We start from the raw sequence: 18,981 nt of genomic DNA on the forward strand, positions 1-18,981 counted from the left end.
AAAATTGGCCTCATTTTGCATGTTATATTCCCCTGAAACTTGGCAATTCTTCCTTTGATAGATGGTGGATGCATCCATCACAATGTTTTATTTGTTATTTTATGTTGTATGATTTTGTTCAGTATATTTTAAAATTTAAATGGAGTTTTATATGATGATGTACTACAATTTTTTTTCCCCCCACAGATTGTGAAAATATTTGAAATATTTTTCTGTCATTATATCAGTGATTTTTGTTGCATATATGTAGTCAGCTTTGTGCGTAGTATATGTAAACGTAAAAGGCTCTCAATAACTTCCTCAACTTTGACTCTTGCAGGTCCACTTGGTTGTAAACAGCTTAATATGCAACTTGCTGCTTAACTGATTGAGAACTTTGGCCTGAGGCATAATTCCGTTTTCTGTGCTGCAGTACTTTATAATTATCTTTTTTTCCCTCCTTGATTTGGGAAAGGAAGAATGGCAGTTATTTTTTCATTTCATTGACGTGTTTGTGGTACATTTTTATACAACCATAAAGTCATAAATTTCTTGTATCCAATTGTATGTTAATTTGTTTATTGTTAATACATACAATGCAAATGACTGGTTAAATGTGTAAAATAAAATTGAAGACTTGTACTCAGTTACTGTCTTTATTTCTGAGGATAGTATGAAAATCTGTATATGTGTAAACAAGTGTGTGTGTGTGTGTGTGTGTGTGTGTGTGTGTGTGTGTGTGCGCGCGTGCGCGCGCCCAGGATCACTGCTCAAACCTCTGGCTTGATTTACAGCAAACTTCACAAGTGTCAGCACTGTGGGGTTTATAACCTCCTAGTTCCGATAGCCCCCCCCCATGAACCATGGACCTTGCCGTTGGTGGGGAGGCTTGCGTGCCTCAGCGATACAGATAGCCGTACCGTAGGTACAACCACAACGGAGGGGTATCTGTTGAGAGGCCAGACAAACGTGTGGTTCCTGAAGAGGGGCAGCAGCCTTTTCAGTAGTTGCAAGGGCAACAGTCTGGATGATTGACTGATCTGGCCTTGTAACAATAACCAAAACGGCCTTGCTGTGCTGGTACTGCGAACGGCTGAAAGCAAGGGGAAACTACGGCCGTAATTTTTCCCGAGGGCATGCAGCTTTACTGTATGATTAAATGATGATGGCGTCCTCTTGGGTAAAATATTCCGGAGGTAAAATAGTCCCCCATTCGGATCTCCGGGCGGGGACTACTCAAGAGGATGTCGATATCAGGAGAAAGAAAACTGGCGTTCTACGGATCGGAGCGTGGAATGTCAGATCCCTTAATCGGGCAGGTAGGTTAGAAAATTTAAAAAGGGAAATGGATAGGTTAAAGTTGGATATAGTGGGAGTTAGCGAAGTTCGGTGGCAGGAGGAACAAGACTTCTGGTCAGGTGACTACAGGGTTATAAACACAAAGTCAAATAGGGGTAATGCAGGCGTTGGTTTAATAATGAATAGGAATGCGGGTAAGCTACTACAAACAGCATAGTGAACGCATTATTCTGGCCATGATAGATACGAAGCCCACACCTACTACAGTAGTACAAGTTTATATGCCAACTAGCTCTGCAGATGACGAAGAAATTGAAGAAATGTATGATGAAATAAAAGAAATTATTCAGATAGTCAAGGGAGATGAAGATTTAATAGTCATGGGTGACTGGAATTCTAGTGTAGGAAAAGGGAGAGAAGGAAACGTAGTAGGTGAATATGGATTGGGGCTAAGAAATGAAAGAGGAAGCCGCCTGGTAGAATTTTGCACAGAGCACAACTTAATCATAGCTAACACTTGGTTTAAGAATCATGATAGAAGGTTGTATACATGGAAGAACCCTGGAGATAGTAAAAGGTATCAGATAGATTATATAATGGTAAGACAGAGATTGAGGAACCAGGTTTTAAATTGTAAGACATTTCCAGGGGCAGATGTGGACTCTGACCACAATCTATTGGTTATGACCTGTAGATTAAAACTGAAGAAACTGCAAAAAGGTAGGAATTTAAGGAGATGGGACCTGGATAAACTGAAAGAACCAGAGGTTGTACAGAGTTTCAGGGAGAGCATAAGGGAACAATTAACAGGAATGGGGGAAAGAAATACAGTAGAAGAAGAATGTGTAGCTTTGAGGGATGAAGTAGTGAAGGCAGCAGAGGATCAAGTAGGTAAAAAGACAAGGGCTAGTAGAAATCCTTGGGTAACAGAAGAAATATTGAATTTAATTGATGAAAGGAGAAAATATAAAAATGCAGTAAATGAAGCAGGCAAAAAGGAATACAAACGTCTCAAAAATGAGATCGACAGGAAGTGCAAAATGGCTAAGCAGGGATGACTAGAGGACAAATGTAAGGATGTAGAGGCTTATCTCACTAGGGGTAAGATAGATACTGCCTACAGGAAAATTAAAGAGACCTTTGGAGATAAGAGAACCACTTGTATGAACATCAAGAGCTCAGATGGAAACCCAGTTCTAAGCAAAGAAGGGAAAGCAGAAAGGTGGAAGGAGTATATAGAGGGTCTATACAAGGGCGATGCACTTGAGGACAATATTATGGAAATGGAAGAGGATGTAGATGAAGATGAAATGGGAGATACGATACTGCATGAAGAGTTTGACAGAGCACTGAAAGACCTCTGTCGAAACAAGGCCCCCGGAGTAGACAACATTCCATTGGAACTACTGACGGCCTTGGGAGAGCCAGTCCTGACAAAACTCTACCATCTGGTGAGCAAGATGTATGAAACAGGCGAAATACCCTCAGACTTCAAGAAGAATATAATAATTCCAATCCCAAAGAAAGCAGGTGTTGACAGATGTGAAAATTACCGAACAATCAGTTTAATAATACACAGCTGCAAAATACTAACACGAATTCTTTACAGACGAATGGAAAAACTAGTAGAAGCCGACCTCGGGGAAGATCAGTTTGGATTCCGTAGAAATACTGGAACACGTGAGGCAATACTGACCTTACGACTTATCTTAGAAAATAGATTAAGGAAAGGCAAACCTACATTCCTAGCATTTGTAGACTTAGAGAAAGCTTTTGACAATGTTGACTGGAATACTCTCTTTCAAATTCTAAAGGTGGCAGGGGTAAAATACAGGGAGCGAAAGGCTATTTACAATTTGTACAGAAACCAGATGGCAGTTATAAGAGTCGAGGGACAGGAAAGGGAAGCAGTGGTTGGGAAGGGAGTAAGACAAGGTTGTAGCCTCTCCCCGATGTTATTCAATCTGTATATTGAGCAAGCAGTAAAGGAAACAAAAGAAAAATTTGGAGTAGGTATTAAAATCCATGGAGAAGAAATAAAAACGTTGAGGTTCGCCGATGACATTGTAATTCTGTCAGAGACAGCAAAGGACTTGGAAGGACAGTTGAACGGAATGGATGGTGTCTTGAAAGGAGGATATAAGATGAACATCAACAAAAGCAAAACGAGGATAATGGAATGTAGTCGAATTAAGTCGGGTGATGCTGAGGGAATTAGATTAGGAAATGAGACACTTAAAGTAGTAAAGGAGTTTTGCTATTTGGGGAGCAAAATAACTGATGATGGTCGAAGTAGAGAGGATATAAAATGTAGACTGGCAATGGCAAGGAAAGCGTTTCTGAAGAAGAGAAATTTGTTAACATCGAGTATAGATTTAAGTGTCAGGAAGTCATTTCTGAAAGTATTTGTATGGAGTGTAGCCATGTATGGAAGTGGAACATGGACGGTAAATAGTTTGGACAAGAAGAGAATAGAAGCTTTCGAAATGTGGTGCTACAGAAGAATGCTGAAGATTAGATGGGTAGATCACATCACTAATGAGGAAGTATTGAATAGGATTGGGGAGAAGAGAAGTTTGTGGCACAACTTGACCAGAAGAAGGGATCGGTTGGTAGGACATGTTCTGAGGCATCAAGGGATCACCAATTTAGTATTGGAGGGCAGCGTGGAGGGTAAAAATCGTAGGGGGAGACCAAGAGATGAGTACAGTAAGCAGATTCAGAAGGATGTAGGTTGCAGTAGGTACTGGGAGATGAAGAAGCTTGCACAGGATAGAGTAGCATGGAGAGCTGCATCAAACCAGTCTCAGGACTGAAGACCACAACAACAACAGTTCCGATAGGAATGGAGATAAAGGGAAACCCCCACCCCACCCCCAGCCAGGGTGCCCTGTATGACAGATGTGTTTGTGGGAATAGTGTTGGCCTGCCCTATCGACCTGCTTTGCATGGAAGCTTACATATCAGAGGGCAAGAAACAGTTTTCCAGCTCCTGATGTGTAGGCTGCCCTGCATGGCAGGCATGTTGTGTTTGAGTAGTATCAGGGTACTTTATTGGCTTGTTTTGCAAGGGCCACACATGTGGATGAGCATGGCTAGTAGAAGGACAGGGAGAGAGCAGAGCAGGAGAAGATGGATAGGGAGAGAGAGTGGCAGGAGGGGATAGACATGGAGAGGAGGAGAAGGGGGAGGAGAAGATGTACTTAGAGAGGAAGGAGGAGGAGATGGACAGAGAGAGTGGGAGGAAGGGAGGAAGAGGTGACCATAGAGAGGAGAGATGAGATGTGTATGTGGGTGAAGCCACAGGGTACAGGAAGATTGCTTCAGGTTCTGTTTATATAATTTGAAACAAAATCTTGGAAGTGCAAGAAAATAATAGTGTTATCTGTTTCGAGACATATATGTCATCAAAGAAATAGAAAGTAACTCAAGCTATATAAATTCTTGCATTTATGAAAAATTTTGGGATTTTGCAATACTGCTGATATTTAATTTATGGCCAAGCCTGAGAATTATGACTTGGACCATGGCCTTACACCAGTAAATCAAATATCAGCAATATAGCAAATACTGGCCGTGAAAGCCTACATTGTATGAGTTTTGGAATTACTGTGCTACTCTAAATATTTAATATAGTGTTGTCCAGAAAGATGTTATCATTTATGCGGGATTGAATTTTATTTTATTTATTGTAATATAAAAACACTCACTATGTATACAAGTCCAAATGAAGCTAGTGCACTTCTTCGACCTGTAATCCTTGGTTGTCAGTGCATGTGTGAAGTCTTTTCATTGTATTGGGCATAGCTCTTTCACACGTTTCCCTAGGTACAGAGTAGACAACTGATGTTATGCATTCTTTAAGACATTAAAGTCAGTAGGTATTGTGGCATACACGTGTTCTTTCACCACTCCCCATAAGTAGAAATCACATGGAGTCAAATCAGATGACCTTGGTGGCCACGCCAAAGGTCAACCTCTTTCATTCCAGCATCTACAAATGTTTCATCCAAATAAGTTTGAACCTTTAAGGAATAATGTGGTGGTGCACCATCTTGCTAGTAACTTGATGTTGCGATAAGGAGGGGAAGACTATCAACAACCAAATCCTTCAACATACCTAGGTAAGAATCTCATATTACAGTCTGATCATTTAAAAATTGTGGGGCAAGTACTCCAAACTTCAAAATACAGCACCATACACTAACTTTTGGAGAGGATTGAGCGTGACCTCTTAGTTCATGAGGATTGTCTGTATGATGCAGTTGTGGTTATTCACATCGCCATTGACTTAAAGAACTTAAAATAAATGTCTACATGCATAATTTCCAAAAACACTTCTGCAGCTCTCACATGAGCAATTTTTGTCAGCATAATATAGCACCTGTGTCATGATCTCTCAGCTTTTCTTGGCATGATTGATTAATAGTGTGCTTCCAGGTGTTCAGCTAAGTTGCTGTTTTCCATTTTTTTGCAGAATATTTTGACTGACTGACCCAGCAGTCTTCTTCAGGTGCTATGAGTTTTGCTTTTATGTGCAACTGCTGGCTGTACTCCAATGAGCTCTTAGATATTGTTGGTCTCATGCCCCTATTTATAACAGAGTTATGTTCCCGATGTCCACTGTGCCCTTTGATGCTCTTTTGTTTTACATAGTACCCACTGATACTAGATAAAATGTAAATTCCCTTGGTGTTTTCCAACTCTGATGAATGTGATGATCAGTGAGGTTTTAATAAATTGAGTGCTGGACTCCAAACATTATTTAAATTGAGACCTCCATTCCTGTTTATTAGGTTTTCTGACTTCTTAGTTTTGATGGACTTCTTAATTATGCTGTCCCAGAAACTTGGCCTTCGCACCACAGCACTGGTCTCATCATATTTCAATTCACGATTATGTTTGAGACAGTGTTAAGCAACAGCTGATTTGGTCAGCTGTTTTAGTTGTTGTGCCACCGATATTCATTGCATCTCTCTACGACTGTTCTGATAGTCTGCCCAACATAAGCCATGCTGCATTCACATGAAATGCAGTACACACTCGGCTTTTGCAAGCTGAGATCATCTTTAACATTACAAAGAATACTTTTTATTGTGATAGAAGGGAACAAACTACACTGAATGCCATGTTTCCATAGGAGTCTGACAATCTTTCTGGATATGCCGATGCCGATGGTGATGGGTAGTCCAGTATCACCTGGCATGGAAAACCTATAGATGAAACACTACTGCAAAGGCAGTAGAACCCACAAATTTTTATCAGTATATGTTTGACACGTTTGTGATGTGCCCACATGGAACAGATGCTTGTGATAGTCTGCTTCTTATATCCTCGTACCTCATCCAACACGTGTTGTGTAACTTCCAAGGTAGCAGACTTCCTTCCCTTAATCTACTATATGGTGATAATTTTGCTGTTAATTTTATTGCTAATTTCATTTCTAATACTATTCATGCTTTTGATTTTCTTTGGTTTATTCTCAGTCTGTATTCTGTGTTCATTACACTGTTTGTTCCTTTCAGCATGTTCTATAATTCTTCCTTAAATTCACAGAGGATAGCAATGTTTTCATTGAATGTTATTGTTTATATTTTAATCCTGCGCCTGAATCTTTCTTTTATTTCTGTCATTGCTTAGTCAATGTACCTGTTGAACAGCAGAGAGAAGAAAGTCTTGATCCCTAATTTATGGCTCTTTTGATCCAAGCTCTTATCTCTTGGTCCTCCATTCTTTTTGTTCCCTCTTGATTCATGTACATTACTTGTCTACCCTGTACCTGATGAACATTTTTTTGGGAATGACAAACTTCTTGCACCATTTCACACTCTAACTTGTTTTAGGTTGACAGATCCTATTAAGGTGTCTTAATTTTTCTTGTGTTGCGTGCAATATCAGAACTGCCCCTCTGGTGCTTTTAGTTTTCCTAAAGCCAAACTGATAGTCATCTGATGGATTTTTATGTTATTTTCCTTTTTCCTGTATGTTATTTTTCTTTTTCTTATAGGTTATTTTTGGAGGCATGAGCTGATAAGTAGATTGTATGATAGTTCTCACATTTATTGACCTTTGATAGATTTGTATTTGTCTGGATCAGTGTTTGTCAAACATTTTGGCTCAAGTGCCAATAAAGAGCATGTGGTGTGGCACCTTGGGTTGCATATGTACCAATATTTCTTTCCTTCTTTCTTCTTCTTTGTCATCAGCCTCCTGGCTGGTTTGATGTGGCCCGCCATGAATTCCTTTCCTGTGCCAGCCTTTTCAGTCTCAGAGTAGCACTTCCAACCTACATCTTCAGTTATTTGCTAGATGTATTCTAATCTCTGTCTTCCTCTACAACTCCCTGTAGTTCCATGGAAGTTATTCCTTGATGTTTTAACAGATTTCCTATGATCCTGTCCCTTCTTTTTGCGAGTGTTTTCAATATATTCTTTCCTCACTGAGGCTACGGAGAGCCACCTCGTTTTTTACCTTATCAGTACACCTAATTTTCAACATTCTTCTGTAGAACTACTTCGCAAATGCTGTGATTGATGTTTCACTACCATACAGTGTTGTGCTTGAAACAGTCACACACTTTTTTTTTTTTCCTCTGACTAAGGCTTATGTTTGATACTAATAGACTTCTCTTGGCCAAGGATGTCCTCGTTGCAGTGTTAGTCTCCTTTTATATCCTCCTTGCTTTGTGGTGCAACATTGGTTATTTTGCTTCCTAGTTAGCAGAATTTCTTAACTGTCTGATTACCAACTTCAGTGTTAAATTTCTTGTTATTGTCATATCTGCTACTTCTCATTACTTTGCTTTTTCCAGTTTACTCTCAGCCCATATTCTGCACTCATTAGACTTCATTCCGTTCAATAGATCCTGTAATTCTTCTTCACTTTCACGGAGGATAGCAATTCATCAGCGAATTTCATTGATATCCTTTCACCTTTTATAGATCGATAAATCCTAAGAGTGTGTCTTAATTTTTCTTCAGTCTTGCTTCTGTTGTCAACCACAATGTCAGAACTGCTTTTCTGTTGCCTTTACATTTCTGAAACCGTAATGATTCTCAATTTTCTTTTCCATTCCTGTTTATATTATTCTTATCAGCAACTTAGATACATGAGCTGTTACGCTGATTGTGCGCTAATTCTCGCACTTGTTGACGTATTATTTTTGAAGTTGTATTGATGGTGTTTTTCTGAAAGTCTGATGGAAGTAGTTAGTGTTAGAGTCCAGGAAAGATCGGTGGGAAGCAGTGACAGATGTGCACCTGCATAACATTTTCTCAGGTGCTAAACTTCCAAGTGGATTCGACCTACCATGCAAGTCCTGGACTACTCTGAACAGAATCCAAACCGACCATGGCTGATGCAAGGATGCTCTCTTTAAGTGAAAGAAGCTGCCTGATCCAGTCTGTGACTGTGGGGCTCCATACCAGACTGTTCACCACATTGTCATTGAATGCAGGATTCGAGCCTATCATGGCGCCAAAGAGGACTTCCTGCTAGCAACTCCAGATGCAGTGCGCTGGATTGAAGACAAATTTAAGTTTCTTGTGTGTCAATATGTACATGTAATTTAATTTCATGATATGTCTGTATTAACCATACGCTAAATAAAGTGTTGGAGTTGCACTTTTTTTTTGATTGAAGTCAGCTGATAGGTGTGTCTGCTTAAAGGAAGTCCCTCAACAGAGGAACCACCTTCAAAGGAGGCCAGATTATCCAAGTAGTGAAGTAATTAGCATATTTCATCAAAATCTAAGAGGTATTACAGATACAATTAGTGAAGTTCATTGATGTTGACTCTGACATTATTGGTATATCAGAGCACCACTTAAATAATTTAACAATTCAGTGGCCACCTTTACCAGGATACAGATTAGCTGGCTGTTTTTCAAGGAGTTCTTTGCAGAGTGGAGGAGTGGCCATGTACGTAAAAAACAGTATTCTATTTGAGTCCATAGACGTATCTTGGCACTGCACTGAACAGGTATTTGTATGTTGTGCAGGGGCAGTTGAATTTAGTGAAACTAAACTTCTAATAGTAGTAAAAGGGTGAATGGCCTTTCAGACCATGATGCACAAATTTTAACACTAACAGGTTTTTGTACTCAAAACAACTGTTATATATAATTACAAACTGTGTATGAAAGCTAATCCAACAGCAACAATAATAATTGGCTCCTTCTACCAACTCCCCCGACTCAGATGATATAATAGCTGAATGGTTCAAAGAAAACTTGAATCTCATTACAAATAAGTACCCCACTCATACAGCTATAATTGGTGGAAAATTCAATCTACCCTCGATTTGTTGGTGAAAATACATGTTCAAAGCCAATGGTAGACAGACAACATCTTCCGAAATTGTACTAAATGCTTTCTCTGAGAATTACTTTGAACAATTAGTTTATGAGCCCACACGAATTGTAAATGGTTGCGAAAACACACTTTACCTCAGCCACAAATAATCCTGATCTAATAGTGTGTCATGACAGCTACAGGGATTAGTGAACACCAGGTCATTGTAGCAAGGGTCAAAACCATATCAACCAAAACCACTAAAAATAAATGCAAAATATATCTATTTGAAACAGCTGATAAAAATTCGCTTGATGCCTTCCTAAGAGAGAGTCTCCATTCCATCCAAGCGAATTATGTAACTGTAGACCAGATAAGGCTCAATTTCTAAAGTACAGTATCGACAGCAATAGATAGATTCATACCGCATAAGTTAATAATAGATGGGACTGATCTACCCTGGTACACAAAACATGTCAGAACACTGTTGCAGAAGCAATGAAAAAAGCATGCCAAATTCAGAATAATGCAAAACCCCCAATACTGGCTAAGTTTCACAGAAGCTTCAAAATATAGTGCAGACGTCAATGCGAGATGCATTTAATGGTTTCCACAATGAAACATTGTCTCAAAATATGGTAGAAAACCCAAAGAGATTCTGGTCGTATGTAAAGTACACCAGTGGCAACAAAACAGTCAATAACGTCACGATAATGATGGAATTGCTACTGATGATGGTGCCACTGAAGCAGAGTTACTAAATACAGTTTTCCGTAATTCCTTCAGAAAAGAAGACAAAGTAAATATTCCGAAATTCAAAACCAGAAAAGCTATTAGCGTGAGTGACATAAAAGTAGATCTCTTAGGTGTTGCAAAACAACTCAAATCACTTGAGAAAGGCAAGTCTTCCAGTCCAGAAGGTGTACCAGAGTATGCAGACACAATAGCCCCTTTCTTAGCAATCATATACAACTGCTCCCTTGACGAAAGGTCTGTTCCTAAAGACTAGAAAGTAGCACAGGTCACACCAATATTCAAGAAAGGAAATAGGAGCAACCCATTGAATTACAGACCCATATCACTGACCTCAATTTGCAGTAGCATTGTGGAGCACATAAGTACTCAAACATTATGAATCACCTTGAAGAAAACGACTTATTGATACATAACCAACACAGATTCAGAAAATATCATTCTTGTGCAATGCAGCTGGCTCTTTATTTCCATGAAGTAATTAGTGCTGTCAACAAGGTATCTCAAATCAATTTCATATTCCTAGATTTCCAGAAGGCTTTTGATACTGTTCCTCACAAGTGACTATTAATCAAATTGCGTGCATATGGAGTATCAGCTCAGTTGTGTGACTGGATTCGTGATTTCCTCCCAGAGTAGCTCGTAGTGATAGACGATAAATTATCGAGTAGAACAGAAGTGATATCTTGCGTTCAGCAAGGTAGTGTCATAGGCCCTCTGCTGTTCCTGATTTACATAAATGATCTGGGTGATAATCTGAGCAGCTATCTTAGATTGTTTGCAGATGATGCTGTAATTTATCATCTAGTAAAATCATCAGATGATCAATTCCAATTACAAAATGATCTAGAGAGAATTTCTGTATGGTGCAAAAAGTGGCAATTGGCACTAAATGAAGAAAAGTGTGAGGTCATCCACATGGGTACTAAAAGAAATCTGATAAATTTTGGGTATACGATAAATCGCACAAATCTAAGGGCTCCCAATTCGGCTAAATACCTAGGAATTACAATTACGAGCAACTTAAATTGGAAAGACCATGTAGATAATATTGTGGGGAAGGTGAAACAAAGACTGCACTTTGTTGGCAGAACACTTAGAAGATGTGACAAACCCACTAAAGAGAAAGGCTACATTACACTTGTCCGTTCTCTGCTGGAATATTGCTGTGCGGTGTGGGGTCCTTACCAGGTAGGATTGACGGAGGGCGTCGAAAAAGTGCAAAGAAGGGCAGCTCATTTCGTGTTATCACGCAATAGGGATGAGAGTGTCACTGATATGATACACGAGTTGGGGTGGCCATCACTGAAACAAAGGCAGTTTTCTTTGCGGTGAGATCTAGTTACGAAATTTCAGTCACCAACTTTCTCTTCTGAATGTGAAAATATTTTGTTCACACCCACCTGTGTAGGGAGAAATGATCATAAAAAAATAAGATAAATCAGAGCTTGAACGGAAAGATTTAGGTGTACCTTTTTCCCATGTACCATTCGAGAGCGGAATGGTAGAGAAGTAGTATGAAAATGGTTCAATGAACCCTCTGCCAGGCACTTAAGTGTAAATTGCAGAGTAACCATGTAGATGTAGATGTAGAGTGTTTTTAAAACTTCGTTAAGGAACGAGAGTGGCAGGATGTTTATAGTGCCGATAACATAGGTGAGAAGTATAATGCTTCCCTTAACACGTTTCTCATGCTCTTTGAAAGTTGCTTTCCATTAGAACATTCTAAACTGGGCACTGGCAGTAAAAGGTAACCTGGGTGGCTGACTAGTGGGATACGGAAATGTAGAACAAAGTGGGAATTATAGCAAAATGTTAGAAATAGTCACAATCTAACTACAGTAGCACATTACAGTCAGTATTGTAAGGTGCTTAAAAATGTTTTTAGGAAGGCAAAGAGTATGTGGTATGCAAATAGAATAGCTAATTCATAGGATAAAATTAAAACCGTATGATCATTTGCGAAGGATGTGTCTGGTCAGCAGTACAAGGCCGATGGTATAAAGGCAGTTCATAGTAAAAATATTTCTGTTTCTGGTAAGTCAGATATATGTACAGTATTTAACAATAACTTTCTGAGAATTGCTGGTGAATTAAATAAAAACTTAGTTTCCACAGGGAATCATATAACTCTCTTGGAAAATGCCTTTCTGAGACTGATGTATGAAATCTCTGAGAGACTGACAAGGGGAGACTGAGTCAATAATTAAATCACTGAAGACTAAGGGCTCTCATGGATATGATGGAGTGCCTAGTAGAATATTAAAGGACTGTGCTGCACATGTTAGCCCTATACTTAGCCATATTTGTAATTTTTCCTTCAAGAATGGTTAGTTTCCAGAATGATTAAAGTACTTAGTAGTAAAGCCGCTTTATAAAAAGAGAGAAAGGGATAATGTAGACTATGTCTATGCCATCAGTGTTTGCTAAAGTTATTAAAAAGGCTGTGTGTATATAAGGATAGCTGAGCATTAAATTTCACATGTACAGTTCTGTTTTAGAAGTGATTTATCAATTGAAAGTGCTATTTTCTCTTTGAGGCGCTGGATGGATTAAGCAAAAGGTTTCGAATACTAGGCATCTTTCTCTATTTAACTAAGGCATTTGATTATCTAGATCACAAAATATTGTTGCAGAAGTTGGACCATTATGGAGCACGGGGGTATCTTACAACTGGTTCCCCTTTTACTTTAACAACAGAAAGCAAAAGGTCATTATCCACATTATTGAGAGTGGCTATGATGTGGGGTCTGAGAGGGGCATGGTCAAATAGTGTGTGCCCCACAGATCAGTGCTGAGGCCTCCCATGTTCCTTATTTATATAAATGATATGCCCTCTCGTATTATAGATGATTCTAAAATATTTATGTTTCCTGATGACACAACCTTGGTAGTAAAGGATGTTGTGTGCAACATTGGAACTGTTTCAAAAAGTGCAGTTCATGATGTAAGTCCATGGCATGTGGAAAATAAATTAACACTGAATCACAGTAAGACTCAGTTTTTACATTTTCTAACACACAGTTCAACAAAACCCAACATTTTAATTTCACAGAATGGGCATATGACTAGTGAATCTGAACAGTTCAAATTTCTAAGTGTTCAGATAGATAGTAAACTGTTAATGGAAGCCCACATTTGGGATCTTGTCCAAAGACTTCATGCTGCCATTTTTACTATGGTATCTGAAGTAATTGATAGTTTGACACGAAAAGTAGTCTACTTTGCTTATTTTTCATTCGCTTATGACATACATTATTATATTTTGTAAAGTTAGTGCTCACTGGGTGCTTAAGAACCTGACAGACAACCAACCACAAGGGTCAGCAGGCCAGTGTATGATGACGAGCTTGGATTACTTAACATGTTTGCCACAGAAGGGCATGGCTTTGTGAAAGGGATTTTCACTGGTGATGTGTTGTGGGCATACAACTACATGCCCGAAACCAAGCAGGCTTCTATGAAGTGGAAATATGCTGGTTCCCCCCGTATAAAAAAAATTCAGAATGGCTCAATCTGCTAGGAAAATGCTTAAGAAAGTGCTCTGGGATATGCTTCTTGTGGTATTGGTGGACTTAGCTGAACACAGGACCACTGTGAATACTGCAGCCTACATTAAAACTTCGGTTAAGTTGCAGCATGCCCTTTGTGTTAAATGTCACAACATTAGTGCTGATGGTGTCAGACTACTTCTTGACAACACTTGGCCCCATGTTGCTGCACCTGTTCATGAGAAAATCGCCAAATTTGGGTGGGAGGTGCTCCAGCATCCACCATGCGCCATCGAACTTTCATCTGTTTGGTTCCAAGAAGAAATTCCTGGCTGGTCAACACTTTGCAACAGATGTGGAAGTGAAATCAGCAGTTCACAGGTGGCTATACTCCAACCAAATGGACTTCTACAAACAGGGCATATTGAAACTGGTACCATGATGGGAGAAATGTGTTGAGAATATTGGTGACTGTGTAGAAATGTAGGTAAAATATATAAGGTCATTTGTGGTTCTTCTTCATTTTGTTACCTTTTAAACTTTTTGGTAATAAAATTATTGTGCATTACTTTCCGATCTTCCCTTGTAGCTTCCTTGTACTCATATTTTTCTTTCCCACTTCTGTCATTGCCCTTTTTAGAGATGTCCATTTATCTTCAACTGAACTGCCACTGAGCTATTTATTATTGCAGTATCTACGGTTTCAGGGAACTTCAAGTGCTTTATCTTCATTCCTTTGTACTTCCGCACTTTGTACTGATTCTTCCTGACTGGTCTCTTAAACTTCAGCCTGCTCTTGATTATTACTTAGCTTTGATGTGAGTCTGTATCTGATACTGGGTACACCTTACAATCCAATATCTGACTTTGGAAGCTCTGTCTTATCAGGATGTAATCTAACTTAAATCTCCCTATATCCCCCAGCCTATTCCAAGTATACATCCTCCTCTAGTGATTCTTGAACAGAGTATTCACTATTACTAGGTGAAATTTATTGCAGAACTCAGTCTTTCTCCTCTCATATCCCTACTACCAAACACTATTCTCCCATAACCTTTTCTTCTACACCTTGTCCTACAACCAAATTCCAGTCTCCCATGACATTAGATTTTCATCTTCTTTTATGTACTGAATTACCAGTTCAATATCCTCATATATTTTCTCTATCTCTTCTTCATCTGCATGGAACATTGACAGATATACGTAAACTATTGTTGTCGGCGTCGGTTTGCTATTGATTCTGATGAGAAACAGCCTATCACTGAACTGTTCACAGTAATCCTGTCTCTCTCCTACCTCCCTACTCATAACAAATCCTATGCCTCTTATACCATTTTCTGCTCCTGTTGATTTTACCCTATGCTTGTCTGACCAGAAATCCTTGCCTTCTTTCCATTTCACTTCACTGACTCCCACTGTATCTAGATTTAGACTTAGCATTTCTTCTATCAGATTTTGTAGCTTCTCTGCCAAGTTTAAATTTCTGACACTCCAAAATCTGACTTGCTGAATGTTTCCTTTTGTTGGTTATCCAATCTTTTTCTCATGGTCACCTCCTCCTTCGCAGGGCCCTCCTGGAGATCTGAATGGGGGACTAGTTTGGAATCATTTGTCAATGGAGAGATTATCATGACACTTTATTCAGTTACAGGTCACATCTTGTGGACACACATTATGAGTTTTTAATGCTGTTGTTTCCATTGTCTTCTGCATCCTCATGCCGTTGATCATTGTTGATCCTTCTGCCTTTTAGGGGCTGTTTCACATCCAAAGGGCAAGAGCGTGCCCTACACATCAATCCACTCTTCCACCCTCTTTGACAAGGCTGTTGGCAGAACAAGGATGACTTCGTATGTCGAATGTCTTCAGCCCACTCTACGTTATCATTGAAACGTGATTAGAGGCTTTTCTGGTCGTGGGTATACCTTACCATCCAATATCTGATTTAGAATCTTTGTCTCACCATGATATAATCCAGTTTGTATCTTCTCATGTCTACATGTCTTTTCCAAGTTGCCTGCCTCTGTTGTGATCCTCTAACAGTGTATTTGTTATTACTGGCTGAATTTCATTGTAAAACTCAAAGACTCTTTCTCATTCCTACTACATCCCATAACTCTGTCTTCTACTCCTTTCCCTACCATGCAATTTCAGGCCCACATGATTATTAACTTTTTCACCCCCACCCTCCCCTTTATAAATGGAGTTGCCTGTTCATCTAATGTAATGTCAGCCTATATACCTGAACTATTGTTGGTGTTGGTCTGATGTCAGTTATGATTAGAATAAACTTGCCACTGAACTGTTATAGTAACACACTCTTTGCCCCAGCTTTTTATTCATAATGAGTCCTCTTCCCATTATACCATTATCTTCTGCTGTTGATATTACTCTATATTCATCTGACCAGAAATCCTTAATTTCTATCCATTTTTTCACTGAGTTGTACTCTATTGAGATAGAGGCATTGCATTTTCCTTTTCAGACTTTTTTAGCTTACTTATCACATTTAGACGTCCGATATTCCATGCTACAACTCATAGAACGTTACTATTTTGCTCAGTTTTCAATCTTTTTTCACAAGGTAACCCTCCATCACCAGTCACCTCCTGGTTTTATGAATGATGATGATGATGATGATGATGATTGGTTTGTGGGGCACTCAACTTTGTGATCATCTGCACCTGTACAAAGTCCCAATTGTTACACAGTTCAACCTAGCCACTGTCACAAATGATGATTATGATCACAACTCAAACACCCAGTCCCCGGGCAGAGAAAAATCCCCATCCTGGCCGGTAATCAAACACAACACTAGCCACTAGATGTTTCCTGAATGAGGGACTAGTGTGGAATTTTTAACCAATGGAGAGATTCAATTATAGGCCACATTTCTTGTATATACACATTCTGATTTGTACCCTTCAGTACTCACATGGTGCTCTGATATGCACTCATTTTGGGTCTAGCTGACTTCAAACTAAAACACAAGGAAGAATGTGATACTCCGTCATTCCATTTATTTAAAATAAACATCTTGCATTCACTTTTAAAGGATGACAACAATTTTGGTGATATTTTGATCATCTTTTATTTCAAATAACTTATTTTTGAACATGAAGTTTCAGTCACCTTTTAAGACAGAAGCATAATTTTACATGCTACATGGTATAATATGTTCATCCCTTTTCCAAAGACATGCAAATTATCTTATTGTGCTTTCTACACAGGGCGTATGTTTGGAGGAAATCACACATGCTGTGGAATGCCTGCTGCCATTTGTACCTGGCACATATAACACTTTCTTCACTTGTTTGGCACTGGTAGCTGGTCCTGTTCTTCACATCCTTGTATGCTGGAACCAGTTCCTATCTCTGACTTTTATTTTTTTGTAATAGATTTGTATATACACACATAAAAAAAAAGTTTTGCATCACCCCGGTTCCCACAACTCCTGAAGACAGACGTTGAATGTGTATATTGTATCACAGACACAATCCCTTTGACTGTTCAGAGACATCACTAAACCCACCCAAAGATGCAAACAACCATGCATGAGCAACGCCTATTAGACGGAGAGGGTCCGGCAGCCGATCAGTTCCAGTCATTCCACCAGGAAGGAGGTACACAGCTAGTGTTGTCTGTAGTACAACCATGCCTAGACAGTCAATAACACGGTTTGATCGCATCCACATTGGTACTATGTGCCAGGAAGGGCTCTCAACAAGGGAAGTGTCCAGACGTCTCAGAGTGAACTAAAGTGATGTTGTTTGGACATGGAGGAGATACAGAGAGACAGGAACTTTCGATGACAGGACTTGCTCAGGCTGCCCAAGGGCTACTAGTGCAGTGGACGACCACTACCTATGGATTATGGCTCGGAGGAACCCTGACAGCAACGTCACCGTGTTGATTGATGCTTTTCTTACAGCCACAGTACATCGTGTTATGACTCAAACTGTGCACAATAGGCCGCATGGTGTGTACCAACTTCACTCCCGACATCCATGGTGAGGTCCACCTTTGCAACCATGACACCATGCAGCGCAGTACAGATGGGCCCAACAACAAGCCGAGTGGATCGCTCAGGATTGGCATCATGTCCTCTTCACTTATGAGTGTCGCATATGCCTTCAACCAGACAATTGTTAGAGATGTGTTTAGATGCAACCCAGTCAGCCTGAAAGCCTTAGACACACTGTCCAGCGAGTGCAGCAAGGTAGAGGCTGCCTGCTGTTTTGGTGTGGCATTAAGTGGGGCCGACATATGCTGCTGGTGGTCATGAAAGGTGCTGTAACAGCTGTACAATACCTCAATGCCATCCTCCGACTGATAGTGCAACCATATCGGCAGCATATTGATGAGGCATTCATTTTCATGGACGACAATTCGTGCCCCCATCGTGCACATCTTGTGAATGACTTCCTTCAGGATACCGACATCGCTCGACTAGAGTGGCAAACATGTTCTCCAGACATGAACCCTATCAAACATGCCTGGGATAGATTGAAAAGGGCTGTTTATGGATGACATCACCCACCAACCACTCTTAGAGATCTACACTGAATCGTCATTGAGGAATGGGACTATCTGGACCAACAGTGCTTTGATGAACTTGTGGGTAGTATGCCACAATGAATACAGGCTTTCATCAAAGGGAGAGGACATGCTACAGGGTATTAGAGATACCGGTGTGTACAGCAATCTGGACCACCACCTCTTAAGGTCTCACTGTGTGGTGGAACAACATGCAATGTGTGGTTTTCATGAACAAAAAAAAGAGCAGAAATGGTGTTTATGTCAATCTCTATTCCAATTTTCTGTAGAGGTTCTGGAACTCTGGGAACCAAGGTGACGCAAAACTTTTTTTGATGTGTGTATATAAGAATTGCTCTTGCCTTAGACAAAACCAGTTACAGAATCAAATGCCCATGTATAAAATGGCTTCAAACTTCTAATTACAAATGAGTTACATATTTGACGTTAAGCAAGTAAGTGAGAAAAAGTTTGGATAAGGTTTGAAATTATGTTTGAGGTTAGTTGGAAGTCATTGCTGGATGAATATAGTCTGAGTAATTTGCTCATTGTGAATAACGCTACCTTAAGACACATAGTTTTTAACTGTAATACTTGTCTTACTGTGTTGAACCTTTAACAGAAGATTATA

At 39.6% G+C, this 18,981-nt stretch overlaps 1 long non-coding RNA gene across 1 annotated transcript in view; it reads left to right on the plus strand.

The window, feature by feature from the left end:
• Positions 1 to 12,764: 12,764 nt before the first annotated feature.
• LOC126101093 (uncharacterized) overlaps positions 12,765 to 18,981 on the plus strand; it is a 48,031-nt gene continuing 41,814 nt past the window's right edge. Inside the window, exon 1 of the long non-coding RNA XR_007522258.1 lies at positions 12,765 to 14,297. This is a non-coding gene — a long non-coding RNA (uncharacterized LOC126101093). The remainder of the gene's footprint in view (positions 14,298 to 18,981) is intronic.

This window comes from Schistocerca cancellata, chromosome 9 (assembly GCF_023864275.1).
Source record: "Schistocerca cancellata isolate TAMUIC-IGC-003103 chromosome 9, iqSchCanc2.1, whole genome shotgun sequence".
Taxonomy (NCBI): Eukaryota; Metazoa; Arthropoda; class Insecta; order Orthoptera; family Acrididae; genus Schistocerca; species Schistocerca cancellata.